Source organism: Tenrec ecaudatus, chromosome 8, assembly GCF_050624435.1.
Source record: "Tenrec ecaudatus isolate mTenEca1 chromosome 8, mTenEca1.hap1, whole genome shotgun sequence".
Classification (NCBI taxonomy): domain Eukaryota; kingdom Metazoa; phylum Chordata; class Mammalia; order Afrosoricida; family Tenrecidae; genus Tenrec; species Tenrec ecaudatus.
Window position 1 is genome coordinate 40063633 of NC_134537.1, and position 13690 is coordinate 40077322.

Below are 13690 nucleotides of genomic sequence, written 5' to 3' on the forward strand. Positions count from 1 at the left end.
GTGGGAAGAGCAAAAAGATAATGTCTACTTGTACAGGGGGATATAATGAACCATGTGCTCACTTTAAGACAGCATAGCTGTTAAGGGGAGAATTTGTGGGAATGATATTTAAAGCAGGATAAAGTACTTGGATTTTATCTCTAACTTGCCAAAGTGGAGGCTTTCCTACCGTGGAATACCAGCTTTCCAGATTCCCTCTGTAATGAGTTAGGGAATAGAGTCCTCATCATAATTCCCTCAGTGTTAGTGTCCCACATGAGGACTTGAAGTACTTGCCAATGAGAATTAAGGATTGTAGTCTTCAGTATGGGTTGCAACTCAATGTAAAGAAGCCCAAACTCCTCACAACTGAACCAGTAGGTAGCATCATGATAAACGGAGTAAAGATGGAAGCTGTCAAGGATTGCATCTTGCTTGGATCCGCATCCATGCTCATGGAAGCAGCAGGCAAGAGCTCAAATGACACAATGCATTTAGTAAAGTAAGTCTGCTGCACAACACCTTTTTAAAGTGTTGAAAAGGAAGGATGTTATGCTGACGACTAAGGTGTGCCTGGCCCAAGCCAAGGTATTTTCAATTGCCCCACGTGCATGTGGAAGTTGAACACTGAATAAGGCAGACTGAAGAAGAACAGATGCACTGGACTTGCGGTGCTGGCGAAGAGTGTGGAAAGAACCAGGGACCGTGGAAAGAATAAACACATCCGTCTACGAGGAAGTGCAGCCAGAATGCTCCTTAGAGGCAAGGATGGCGAGAGTTTATCCCACGCACTTGGGACACGTTGTCAGGGGAGACCAGTCTCTGGAAAAATGGAAGGGCAGCAAAAGGGAAGAAGGCCGTCAAGGAAATGGAGTGACACCGTAACCACAACAATGGCTCAAACATGAGGACAATGTGAGGATGGTGAAGGGCCAGGCAGTGTTTTGTTCTGTACTTAGGGCTGCTAGAAATGGAACTGACTTAAAGGCACCTAACAACAATCTTGCTCCATTAACATGTAAGTCTAAATTTCCATCAAACTTCATGGAAGATAATTACATCAGAGCACAAAATGGAAGATAACCACACAGTATTGGGAGTCATGTGTGAGCCAAAACCTCCTCACAAGTTCCATACTCCTAATTTTCGTGGTCCCACACAATCTTCATGTGGGAGTTACATAAAGAGACTGAAGTTAGAAAAGCCATATTATGTAATTTAATTTACTACACTGGGAACCGATTACAAGGATCTACAAGTGACCTCCTCCCTGGGGGACAGACAACAGAAAAGGGGGAGGAGGGAGACGTCGGACAGGGCAAGATGTGACAAAATAAAAATTTATAAATTATCAAGGGCTCATGAGGGAGGAGGGAAAGGGGAGGGCCGGGAAAAAAAAGAGGACCTGATGTCAAGGGCTTAAGTAGAGAGCAAATGCTTTGAAAATGATGAGGGAAATGAATGTACAGATGTGCTTTACAAAATTGATGTATGTATGGATTGTGTTAAGAGTTGTATGAGCCCCTAATAAAACATTTTAAAAATTTTACTACACTGGACTGCCCCACTCTACTGTTTAAATGGGTCTAAGTTTGCTCCATGGGGAGTTAACACCTGTCTCATCGTTCTAAGCTACTCCTAACCCAGAAAACCTCTCCAAAAACAACAGAAGAGAAAGAAAAGTTTTATTATTAATAAGCATCAAACTAGGATGCTTATTCAAATCTGCTAAAGAGATTTGCAGAGAGGGAATGAAATCTTATCCTTTATGTGGCTGAGTAAGTGTATTAGGGGAAAAAGACCTTAAATCCCGAAATACTTAGTGGATGTTCCTAAGTCTTGCATGCCGCCACCCTTGAATATAGTCCCTCGTGTGGTGGTGACCCCGATCCATAAAAGTATTTGCAGTGCTACTTCATCACTGTCATTTTGCTACTGTTAGGAATCGGGCAACTCCTGTGAAAGGGTCATTTGACCCCCAGAGGGGTCACGACCCACAGATTGAGAACCCCTGCATTAGACCCATTTGCCCCTATGGGAAAATCCAGAACTGAGCATGCTCAGACACAAGCCCCCTAGGCTCTGGCGGAAGCCAACTTTAGGCACCAGCAATATGACATCACCCAGTTGCACTTAAACTCAGCGGATAAAGTCAGCCAATACCCTCAGCGGATAAAGTCAGCCAATACCCTCAAACTCGCCTCTCCAGCCAGCGGGGATAAAAGCCAGGCCTTTTGAGCCTTTTCCCCTCTGCTCTTGCTCTGGTGCCCGACGCAAGGGGATGGGGAGCTTACTCCTGCGTGCTGGCTCGCATGCCCACACTCTCTAGGCCCCTGGGATGTCCTGGTCCCGCGAGTGGATGTACTTTTCCCTTTGTCATATTTGGATTTTGTTTTGTGAAAAGATGATCCTTTGAGTGAGTGAAAGAAACTGTCAGTCCAAGGGCCAACGAAATCTGCTGCATCAGTCATTCGACACTGCAGAGAATAGAGGAAACCCCCACAATATCCTGACTGGTGGCAGCTTCTCATTGCTGCAGGTGGAACTGTACAAGAGGGGAGAGGAACATAATTGCAAGTTAAAAAGGTTATGGGACTGGCTTTTTCCAGTAAATCATATTAGTATGTCCAGGTAAGTTCTTTGTATAAAAAGAACACGCCCAGGCAAGTTCCCTAGGATTCTGTGTAAGCACTTTTCTGTGTACTAGTTCACCTGTTTTCCGGAGGGAAGCTGCCTCTCCCTGGGCTTACCTGGACTTTCCACCACATTCTTTCTGAGGGCAAACTGCCTTCCTGTGGGTTTGCGTGAGCTGTCTAAGCACAGCACGTTGTTGGTCAGTAGTCAACAACTCAGTGGGAGTAACATAAAGCAGTCAAATGGCATCTGAACCAATGTCAACTCTAAAGGGAGTTGGGACTCCGGACATAGACCAAAGCCCTCCATGAACCAAGCGTTTTAGACTTTCTAATACATTCCTTCCTCCTGAGCAGAAACTGAAGATTGCAAATCAGCAATCAAACACAAAAATTCCTAGATGGTGGTTATTCAAAAAAAAAAAAAAAAACAAACCTTGCTACCATCAAGTCGATGACAACTCATAGTGACCATGCGACCATTTAGGACAGGGTGGAAGTGTCCCGTGAGCTCCTGAGATGGTAGCTATTACGAGAGGAGAAAGCCCTGTCTCCCGTGGAGCAGCTGGGGTTTCAGACTGCTGACTTTGTAGACCACAGCCCAACAAGTAACCACTATGCCACAGGCTCCTTAGACGGTGGTCATGGCAGCCTCTGTAAGCTATGGGAGCTGTTTTTCACCAGATATTGATCCCTGCGGGTGAAAGAGTTAGTTTGCTGTTAATCAAAAGACTACAAATATAACATAAATTAAGATTTAGTTTGTTAAAAATCACCCAACCCCCCCCTCTGCAGTAAAAAAAAAATCCTTTTAAGCTTAACCAGGAGGGATGTCCTGACCCCAGAAGGACGCTCGTAGCAAGGCCATGAAGATAAGTCGCCAGCCATGAAGCCTCCCATTCAGAGGCTTCAGGAGTGGTGATCTGGGTGAGAAGTGTAACCCCAATCTAGATAATCAAGGGTGGATGAAACTTCAAGGGATGGAGGTCCAGTGGACCTTGGAGAAATGTAGGTCTAGATAATTTCCTAATGATCATTGCAAAATTCGCCTTCTTAGAGTAGCCATTGTATCCTGTGATCTTTGTGAAAACCTGCTAATCTCTTCCTGCAACACTTAAAAAACCTACTGATCGCTCCCTGGGATATTATAAACACCTGCTAATCCCTTCCTGTGATGATTGTAAAAACCTGTTTCTGTCACATAGTCTGAGGAGCCCCGGTGCAGAGGTCACACTTGTTGGCCTGTTACCCACAAGGTCAGCAGTTGGAAACCACAAGCTGCTCCTCAGGAAAATGATGGGACTTTTGACTCCTGTTCTATAAGGTCGCTATGAGTTGACATTGAGTTTGATAGGATTCAATGGCAGAGATTTTGTATGAGTCACATAGTTTATGGTATATAACTTGCTTGATTTTCACTGTATTTTTGGAAGCAGTCCAGAGGGAGAAGCCTGGCTGTTTCCATCTATAAGTTCTTCTAAGAATAAGCTTAGAATTTCTCGAGTTAAGCAGGTCTCTGTTTGGGGCTACAGTGAAAGGCTCTCCCAGACCCCTTGCAGCCTGACAATGATATCATCTGATCCTTCACCAGGATAAATGTCAGTTTTTGCTGCATTGGGTTTGGGATACATCCTTTGGACATAAGTCAAATTGAGGAGTCTCTTGGCCAGGAAAGCTACTTTAACTGTGTTACAATAGGGTATAGAATCAATATACATTAATTGCTTTTGCCCAATCTTGGCTATGCATAATACAATTGATTATAATAACAATGTTAACTATCACAATAATTACAAATACCATTATTTACATTAGAATTACAGTTATGATCCAGAATAATTCGCTTAGTTTCTGTTTCTCAGCTATGGTCTTAATTCTTTGTGGGAATCAACTGAAAAAGTCAAAGAAGGATGGTACTGCCATTGGAGGAGGGAATGAAATCAAACAGCTTTTCAATGGATTTTAAAATGTCTTCTTTCATTTTTTCAGGGAGTTAATCTAAGAGCAATGGGAGGTGGTTGCTACTGACTGAGCCTACCAGAAACAAGTAATATCTTTTGAGACCTCAGTGACTACTATAAGGCATAATAACAAAGAATTGAAGAAAGGCTTTTTAATGGAGGAAAACTGCCCAGAAGAAATAAATAAGAGTAATTAACATATAGATGCCTCAGGAAGATAAAAAGAATTCCTTAAATATGGGTATATATACATAAACAAGAATGGGTGCTATAAATAATTTAATGATTTTTAGGAAAAAATAAAGTGGAAAGTTTTACCTACAAATCTGTCTTATTAAGAAAACCTAATCAATAGAACAAAACCTACTCTGAGAAAAATAAGAATTAGGCACAAAGTAATCATTTCAAGAATATAAATTCACTAAGGGAACACTATTTGTGTATAGTGTTCAACAACTTTGTGGGTAAAAATCCTTTATCTTTTTAGTTTTCCATGAACTTTTAAATTAAAAGATTCCTTATACCTGGGGAGACCTGTGAGGTGAGGGCAGTTGGGGAGGGGTTCGGTGAGTCAGCTGCGCCCTGGATAGGGGAAAAATTGGGGCGTTGGAGTCAATAACAAGAAGAGATAGGGATCCAAGGGGCGTGGGTATCAGAGCAACAGCAAACTAGTTAAGAGGAGGTACCAAGAGGCAGAAATAAGGGGAAAGTGACAGTGGGGCAGGATGAAGGCAAAAGGACACAGAGGAAGGACTTAGGAAGCAAAGCAATGGATAGAGGTATAAACATAGCGGTATACATGTGTAAATATATTAATCCACAAGAATAGAGGTATTGGCCCATGTACATATGTTTACATGGCAATACACTGAGTTAGGGGATGGACTTTGGGCCTCTGCTCATACCCTCCCTCAATACAAGAACACTTTGTTCTATCAAATTGGCAGTCTGAGATGTTCACCCTCCCGACACAATAGCTGAAGACAAAATGGGTGCATAAGCAAACGTGGTGAAGAAGGTGGATGGTGCCCAGCTATTAAAAGATATAGCATCTGGGGTCTTAACAGCTTGAAGTTACACAAGTCACCATTCAGCAGTGAAGCAACAAGTCCACATTGAAGAAGCACACCACCAGTGTGATCATGAGGAGTCATAGGGACCAGGTAACAGGCACCAGCAGACACATAACAAACAAAAACATATTGTTGAGAATGAGGGGGGCATGGAGCAAAGACCCATCTATAGACAATGGAACAATCCCCCCACAGAGGGGCCACAGAGAAGGGATGAGTCACCAGGGAGCAGTAAAGCATCGATGAAACACACACTAGTCCTCTGGTTCCTTGAGGCTTCCTCACCCACACTATCACGACCCCAGTGCTGCTTCTCACTTCAGACTAGACTGGAACATGAACAGAGCACAGGTATAGATAAGAGATGGGAGCTCACAACACACAGAATCCAGGAACAGGAGTGGGAATGGTGATATGGTAGGGGGAAGCGGAGGAGAGCAAGGGGAAAAGGGGGAACCAATCACAATGATGGACTCATGACCATACACCCCTCTACAGGGGCAAGAGCAATAGAAAACATGGAGGAAGGGAGACAACAGTGTGAGAGACGAAAATAATAATAATGTACAATATCGGGGCGTTATGGGGGTGGTGGGGGAGGGTGGGAGGAAGAAAAGAGGAGCTGATACTAAAAGCTCAATAAAAGTAAATGTCTAGAAAAGAACGAAGGCAACATAGGTAAAAGCATGCCTGATTCAATTGATGTATGGATAGTGATAAGATTTGTAGGAGTCCCCAATAAAATGCTTTTTTAAAAAAAAGATTCCTCATATTGATAAACTGTATGGAAGATTTTTCCAGTTAATAAATGCAAGTTGCCAACATGAAGCAACCTCAGGGGCTTGCACTTGATACAATGGGTGAGGAATCTTGTTCCTCCCCCTTGGGAAAGCTGTCCCATTTGTGCATGCATAGCCATCTGCTTCTGCACACTAGAGCATTTCAGCTTATTTTGTTTTAGCTTCTACAGAAAGCTCAATGAAAGTCAAACATGATAGTGGGACAGGAGACAAGTAAAAGAAAATAAAGGAAAGAACTAGGAGGCAAAAGACATTTATAGAGGTATAACCATAGGCATGTAATATGTAAATATATAATGATAGGGATATAGGGCTATGTACATATATTTATAGGTTAAGTATTAAGGTAGCAGATGGATAATGGACCTCTACTCAAGTGCCCCATCAATGCAAGAACACTTTGTTCTAATAATCTGGCACTCTGTGATGCTCACCTTTCTGATATGATCGCTGAAGACAAAATGGGTGCATAAACTAAGTGGTGAAGAAAGCTGATGGTACCTGGCTGAGTTAGTCAGGGTTCTCTAGAGAAACAAAACCAGGATGCTTATGATTTTATATAAGAGGATATGTTTATACAGCGAGAAAGATTATAACAGCTAATTAGTTCACACAGCTGTACAGAGGGTTCAGTCCAACTCACTTCTGTGGAACAGTTAATGTACTAGAAGTCCTCCAACTCACATGGGCTGCCGGGTCCAAGGCCAAGGAAGCAGACAGCAGAGTCCTCCCTGGGGCAAGGCAAACTGAGTCTGTCCGCAGGCAGCAAGCAGCAGGGTGGGTCACCAACAGTCAGTAGCTCAGAAGTTTAGGTAGCAGACCCCGATATGATCTCAAATGCAAGCAATGCAAGGCGACAGAATCCACCAGCCTCACGCTCAAGCAATGTATGCACCATCCACGTGGTGAAGCAGGTCTCAACGAGCCTCCAGATCTAGCAACACGATCCACACGTTGGCCTGGCCCGGCCCACGGGTAGTGTAACTCGCAGGCTAAGGCAGAGAACTAGCTAGAGCAGCAGCACAGGTGCTGCAGCACACTCCCATCACCAGAGAGCAAGAGACCGGGGTTGGGCCTTGCAGAGCCATTTATCTCTTTGTCTTCCAATCAAACTGCAACCCGATTGGTCCTACATGTTTCTATTGGCCAGGATGGCACAACAAACCTAACTATCACACCGGCTGGGGTCTTACAGACTTGAAGTTAAACAAGGGACCATCTAGCAGGGAAACAACAAAGCCCACATGGAAGAAGTACACCAGCCCATGTGATCACGAGGTATCTATGGGATCAGGTATCAGGCATCAAAGACCCAAAACAAACAACCATTTCAATTGGAACAAGGTGGGTCAGAATGGAGACCCAAAGCCCATCTGTAGACAATTGAACATCCCCTCACAGAAGGTTCAGGAGGAAGAGATGAGCCAACCAGGATGCAATATAGCACCAAAAAAATACACAACATTCCTGTAGTTTTTTAATTCTTCACCACCCCCACTATCATGACCCCAGTTCTATCTTACATGTCTGGCTAGACAGAGCATGTACGCTGGTACAGATAAGAGCTCTTGACACAGAATCCAGGACAAATAACCCCTCAGGACCAATGAGAGAGCAAGACCATGAGGTAGGGGGAAGGTGGAGAGAGAATGGGGAGAAAAAGGGAACCAATCGCAATGATTGAAGTACAATACACCCCCGCCCACCCATGGGGACTAACAACAGACATGTGGATGAAGGGAGACAGCAGATGGTGAAAAATATGAAAATAAAAATAATTTATAAATTATCAAGGGTTCGAGAGGGTGGGAGGGGAAAAAAGAGGAGCTAATACCAAGGGCTCAAATAGAAAGAAAATATTTTGGAAATGTTGATGGAAACATATGTACAAATGTGCTTGATACAATTGATGTATGGATTGTTATAAGAGCTGTAAGAACCCTCCAATAAAATGATTTATTAAAATAAAAAAATTTTAAAGATGTGAGGTAATCAATCTAGAACCCCCTCCCAGAGGGACGAATAACGGAAACATGGGTGAGGGGTGACGGAGGACAATGTAAAATATGGAAAAAATAATCTATAACTTATCAAGGGTTCGTGAGGGAGGGCAGGCCAAAGAGGGAGGGCGAAGAAACGGGGAGCTGATATCAGGGGCTCAAGTGGGAAGAGAATGCTTTGAAAATGATGGCGGCATATGTGCAAATGTGTTTGACACATGGAGGAATGTACAGATTGTGATAAGAAATATAAGAGTCCCAATAAAAGTATTAAAAAAATATGTGAGGTCAATTTCCTTTGAAAATTTAGTTTCTTCGATACATAATTTTCTGCATAGTAAGGAGGGTAACAGTTGAATTACAAGTATCAGACAGGCATTTAATACAACATGACTTGGAAAAATAATTACTGATTTACTCTAATATACTTTCCAGTCTGATCTTTGGAGTCTGTTTTTTCAAAACTTTTTAAAAAATCATTTTATTGGGGATGTGTACAGTTCTTATCACAATCCAAACATGCATCCATTGTGTCAAGCACATTTGTACATTTGTTGCCATCATCATTCTCAAAATATTTGGTTTCTCAAAACTTTTTTAAAGAGCAAAATGTCCTTTAAAAAAATGGTCTTACCGGTTTCTCTGGCCCATTTTTAGACTCAGAAACGACTTCCAGGAAAGAACCGTTTTTCCAAGGCTCGAGTTTCAAGAGGACCTGGAAGTGCACAGGCCTCTGCGGGTTACTCCAGCTTCCATGAAAACCAGGTTCAGAAGCGCAAACTGAGACGTGGTGCAGAAACATTAACAACAATATTAAGCCAATTGTGAAATGACTCAAGAAACCATGGTCCTATGGCCTTTGTAGCAGGAAAACATGTCCCATGATGCCACAGGAGCAACGAAATTCTGCAAAATCTCAGATAGCATATTTAATAAATAGCAACACTCAGCTACTAAGGCACAAACTGTCCTTTGGGAGGCTAACAGTAAAGCTAATGCCAATCTTTTTAATAATGCCTTAGCTCAAATTTCAGTCATTTCTCTGGTTAGGTTTATTTACAACTCTGCTGTTTACCAATAAAAATTTCTAATTCAAAAGTTAGAATATCTAAACCTATTAGCTATGTTGAAAGAAAATAGAAAATGGTTTCTGATATCCAGAAAATACATCTTTAAAACACCCCACATAGCATTCCCCCATAACACCCATGCTTTGATCTTCCTAGTTCTGTGGAATTTCTGTTCCACACATTCTGGATTAGTATTCCAGATTAGTTGCAGTTGGTAAACTCATCAGCTTCTTTACCAGAGTTCTAGATATCTTAATTCAGTCTAGTAGAATCACATTCAAAATATCAGTCTTAAAAATATGTATATATATATATCAGTCTTTTTCTTAAGTTCAATATAGTTCATCTGTTTGCTAAAACAATTTGCTCATGCATTTTCAGTAAGTCAGCAGTGTAAAACCTTATCTGCAAACTATAAAACCCAAGATCGCTATGATTAACTTAAAAATAATAAATAATATTTTAAAAGTAAAAAACTTAGAAGGAATTAATTACAAAAATAATTCAAAGCCAAATAAGTCTATTTAAAAATAAGAGGAATAAAAAATAATGAAATAAAATAAAAATAAGAGAAATGCTTGATGGAAGTATCCCTAAACATCACAAGTAGCCTTATTTAAAATAATTCAGATATAATGCATAATAATCTCGATATATAATACCATATAGTAAGAATATATTAATGTGCAAGATTATTAACATTCTAAACATCTGAATAATACAAAACTCCATGGATAAAGTAATACTAATTTTGCAGTTATGCCATTGATTTGATGCTAGATTTGAAAAGAAATAGTTGAGGCAAGCATAAAAAGAAACACTAATAGAAATACTAATATATATATTAGTATTATATACATATAACTAATATATGTATATAAAACTGTTGTAGTTACATAATTTCATGTCAACTTGATAAAGAAGTATAGGGGTGGAGTCTAGCCTGTCATTTAAGTCCCAGCCTAATGATACCTCCTTGTGGATGTAGCCTTCTCATGAGTATTCTGGGAACCTCTTCTCCTTCTCCTTGGTCGCAGGCTACATATGAGCTCTCTCTGTTTCACCTTCCTGTTGACAAGCCATGTGGAGCCATGCTGAGACCTGAGTGAACCATGCAGTGGAGATCTGTGCCAGCCTATGATGCTTCTACCACCATTGGATGCACAAGACTTTTCAGACACCGACCTGTGATCTTCCTGAATTTTGCATCATTGTATGTGGCTGCAATGAGTCTGAAGAGAGATTAATGGACTAGTATTGGACTTATGAGCTAATACCAGACTTATGGACCTGATCTGGACTGAGTTGGGATGTTTTCTTGATATACATTTACTCTTTGATATAAAGCTTTTCATATATGTGTGTATGTGTGTGTGTGTGTGTGTGTGTGTGTGTGTGTGTGTGTCTGGACTTGTTTCTCTAGTCAGCCTGGCCTAACACAATAACCAAAAAGAGAATCAAGCATTTCTCTTGATTTGGCAATACATTTCATAACATATCAAATAAACCTTTTTCTTCTTAAATACTCTCCCCTATTTTTACAAACAGCTGTCATCTCTTTTGACTTTCCATAACATTCAAGAATGTGTTTATCATTGAAAAATAATACTAAAATTATTTAAGGATTTTGAAGGTCAAAGCCTTAGTTATTATTATTAAAAATCATGTGGCATGGTTTGACTCAGGAGCCTTATTCTTTTTTTAAATCATTTTATTTGAGGCTCATACAAGTCTTATCACAATCCATACATACATCAATTGTGTAAAGCACATTTATACATTCATTGCCCTCATCATTCTCAAAACATTTGTTCTCCACGTAAGCCCCTGGCATCAGCTCCTCATTTCCCCCCTTCTCTCCCTGCTCCCCTCTCCCTCATGAACCCTTGATAATTTATAAATTATTATTTTGTCATATCTTACACTATCCGACGTCTTCCTTCACCCACTTTTCTTTTGTCCATCCCTCAGGAAGGAGGGTATGTACAGATCCTTGTAATTGAGGAAACTTACGTTTATGAAAGACTGAATCCTGACCTTCAAGGCAGATCACACAAGAATAAACCAAATCGTAATCTAGTAATCAAGGATTTTTTTGGTTATTTTTACAGCAAGAAGCCGAATTTTATGTTTTAAATGCTATTTAACATTAAAGCTTCCAAACTGCAAGTTAACCCATTAAAATTTAGCCAGATAAACTGTTGATCATATCACATAAATTCCCTTATAACAAACATTCCCAATGTTTTATGACATAGCTCTAATAGTATAATCCTTTATATAGGGAAAAACAAAAAAAGTGCACTCATTCGCAAACCAACCATTCTTAGAAGTGTTAAAGCATAATCCTCAGACATATGAAGAGCTGCATCCCAGCATCTAATTTTAGATTCCTATAAGTATAATAGCTATTTCCCCAGAATCCTTTAAGAGATTATCAAAGGTACTCTTACCTCCACCTGGAGATAATTGTTGCCAACAAAATAAAAAAAAAGAAGTCATCCTGCAATGTCGGCAGAGTAGTACCAGATGGAAAAATACACATCAATAATCAGGAAAAGGTCTTGAGCCACACCAAAACACCGGGCCCAAAATTCAAGAGCCCCAAGTAGGGACAGTCCTTCCTCATTACCAGATGCCAAGAGCCAAAAAACCTCGCCAGGAGTCCCTCTGAAAGACAGATGTTATTCATGGAAGAAACGTGCGTATGAAGGAGCAGTACTGCCACCCTTGGCAGCAGGCAAGGTCAGCACGTGCTCCTCAAATAAGCCAGCGTTTATAGGGTGTAAGGCAGGAAGCGGAGGAGAGTCTGTGAGGGAGGCTCGTGGCAGCTGACCCTTGTGACAGGCTTGCATAGGTCAGTGTTCTGGGAGCTGTTGGGTCAACACACTCCTGGAAACAACATGTCCTGGTTGTCAGCTCTGGAGCCAAGTCTTAAATGGGAGAGATTATCTGGGGTAGCCCCCAGACAGACTGCCCCTCCCTGGACTGGCCAGACAAGGGTGGAAGCAATCCACTCTCAAACATCGTGCCTGAGGGCAAGCTTGCCTATATCCTTGAAACTCTACGAATGGATTTTGGGTTGGCACTGCCATCCCTACCCTCTTGCAAACCAGAATTTAAGAGACTAATTAGAGTGAATCTCAGAATGTTAGCTCTAAGACAATATTCAGAGAAGAGAGTGTTTTCTAATATAGGAAACACACTGATTATTGTCTAAGTGGCCTATCTCTAAAAGGAATGAGATCCTACTGCTAAGGTGAAATCTCACAGCCAGTGATGCTCAGGTAAAAGAGAAAAATATTATAAGATGCCAATCAAGAAGCAATATGGAAGTATCTTAAATAACTCTTTTATTGTTTTTTGTCAGGTATTATTTAATATTTTTCAATATTTTAAAACTTGTCATCTAGTTTTGTGTATCTCTTGTATGTCTCTTATTTAAGTATTAACTCTGAAATATTAAGCTACCTTCCAGTTGCTATTCTTGTTAGGTGTGCTCCAGTGAGCTATGACCCAGAGTGACCCAATGCACAACCAACTGAAACACTGCAGGTCCTGTTACCCTCACAATTGTTCCTCTCTGTGCCTGAGCCTGTTGCTGCAGCCACTGTGCTAATTCATCTTGAGGACCTTCCTCTTTTTCGCCACCCCTCCACTTTACCAAACAAGATGTCTCTAGGAACTGGTCTCTGCTGACAATATGTGCAAAATCTTGCCATTGTTGCCTCTAAGGATCTCTCTGGCCGTACTTCTTCCAATACAGATCAATTTGTCCTTTTAGCAGTCCAGGGTCCTTTCAATCTTCTTCACCAGCACCACCATTCAAATACATCCATTCTTCTATGGTCTTCCTCATTCCCTTTCCAACTTTCATGTGCATGTGCTGCAACAGCAAATCCCAGGTGCACCTTAGTCCTCAAAGTAACACTCTTGCTCTTCAATACGCTAAAGAGGTCTTGTGCACAAGATTTACCTAAAGCAAGGAGTCTTTTGATCTAATGACTACTGCTTCCGCGAACATTGATTGCAGATCCAAGTAAGGCAAAATCCTTGAAAAGTTTAATTTTTCTCCATTTATCATGATGTGACCTATTGATCCAGTTATGAGTCTTTCTTACACTGAGCTGTAGTCCACACTGAAGGTTACAACCCTTGGTCTTCATCAGTAAGC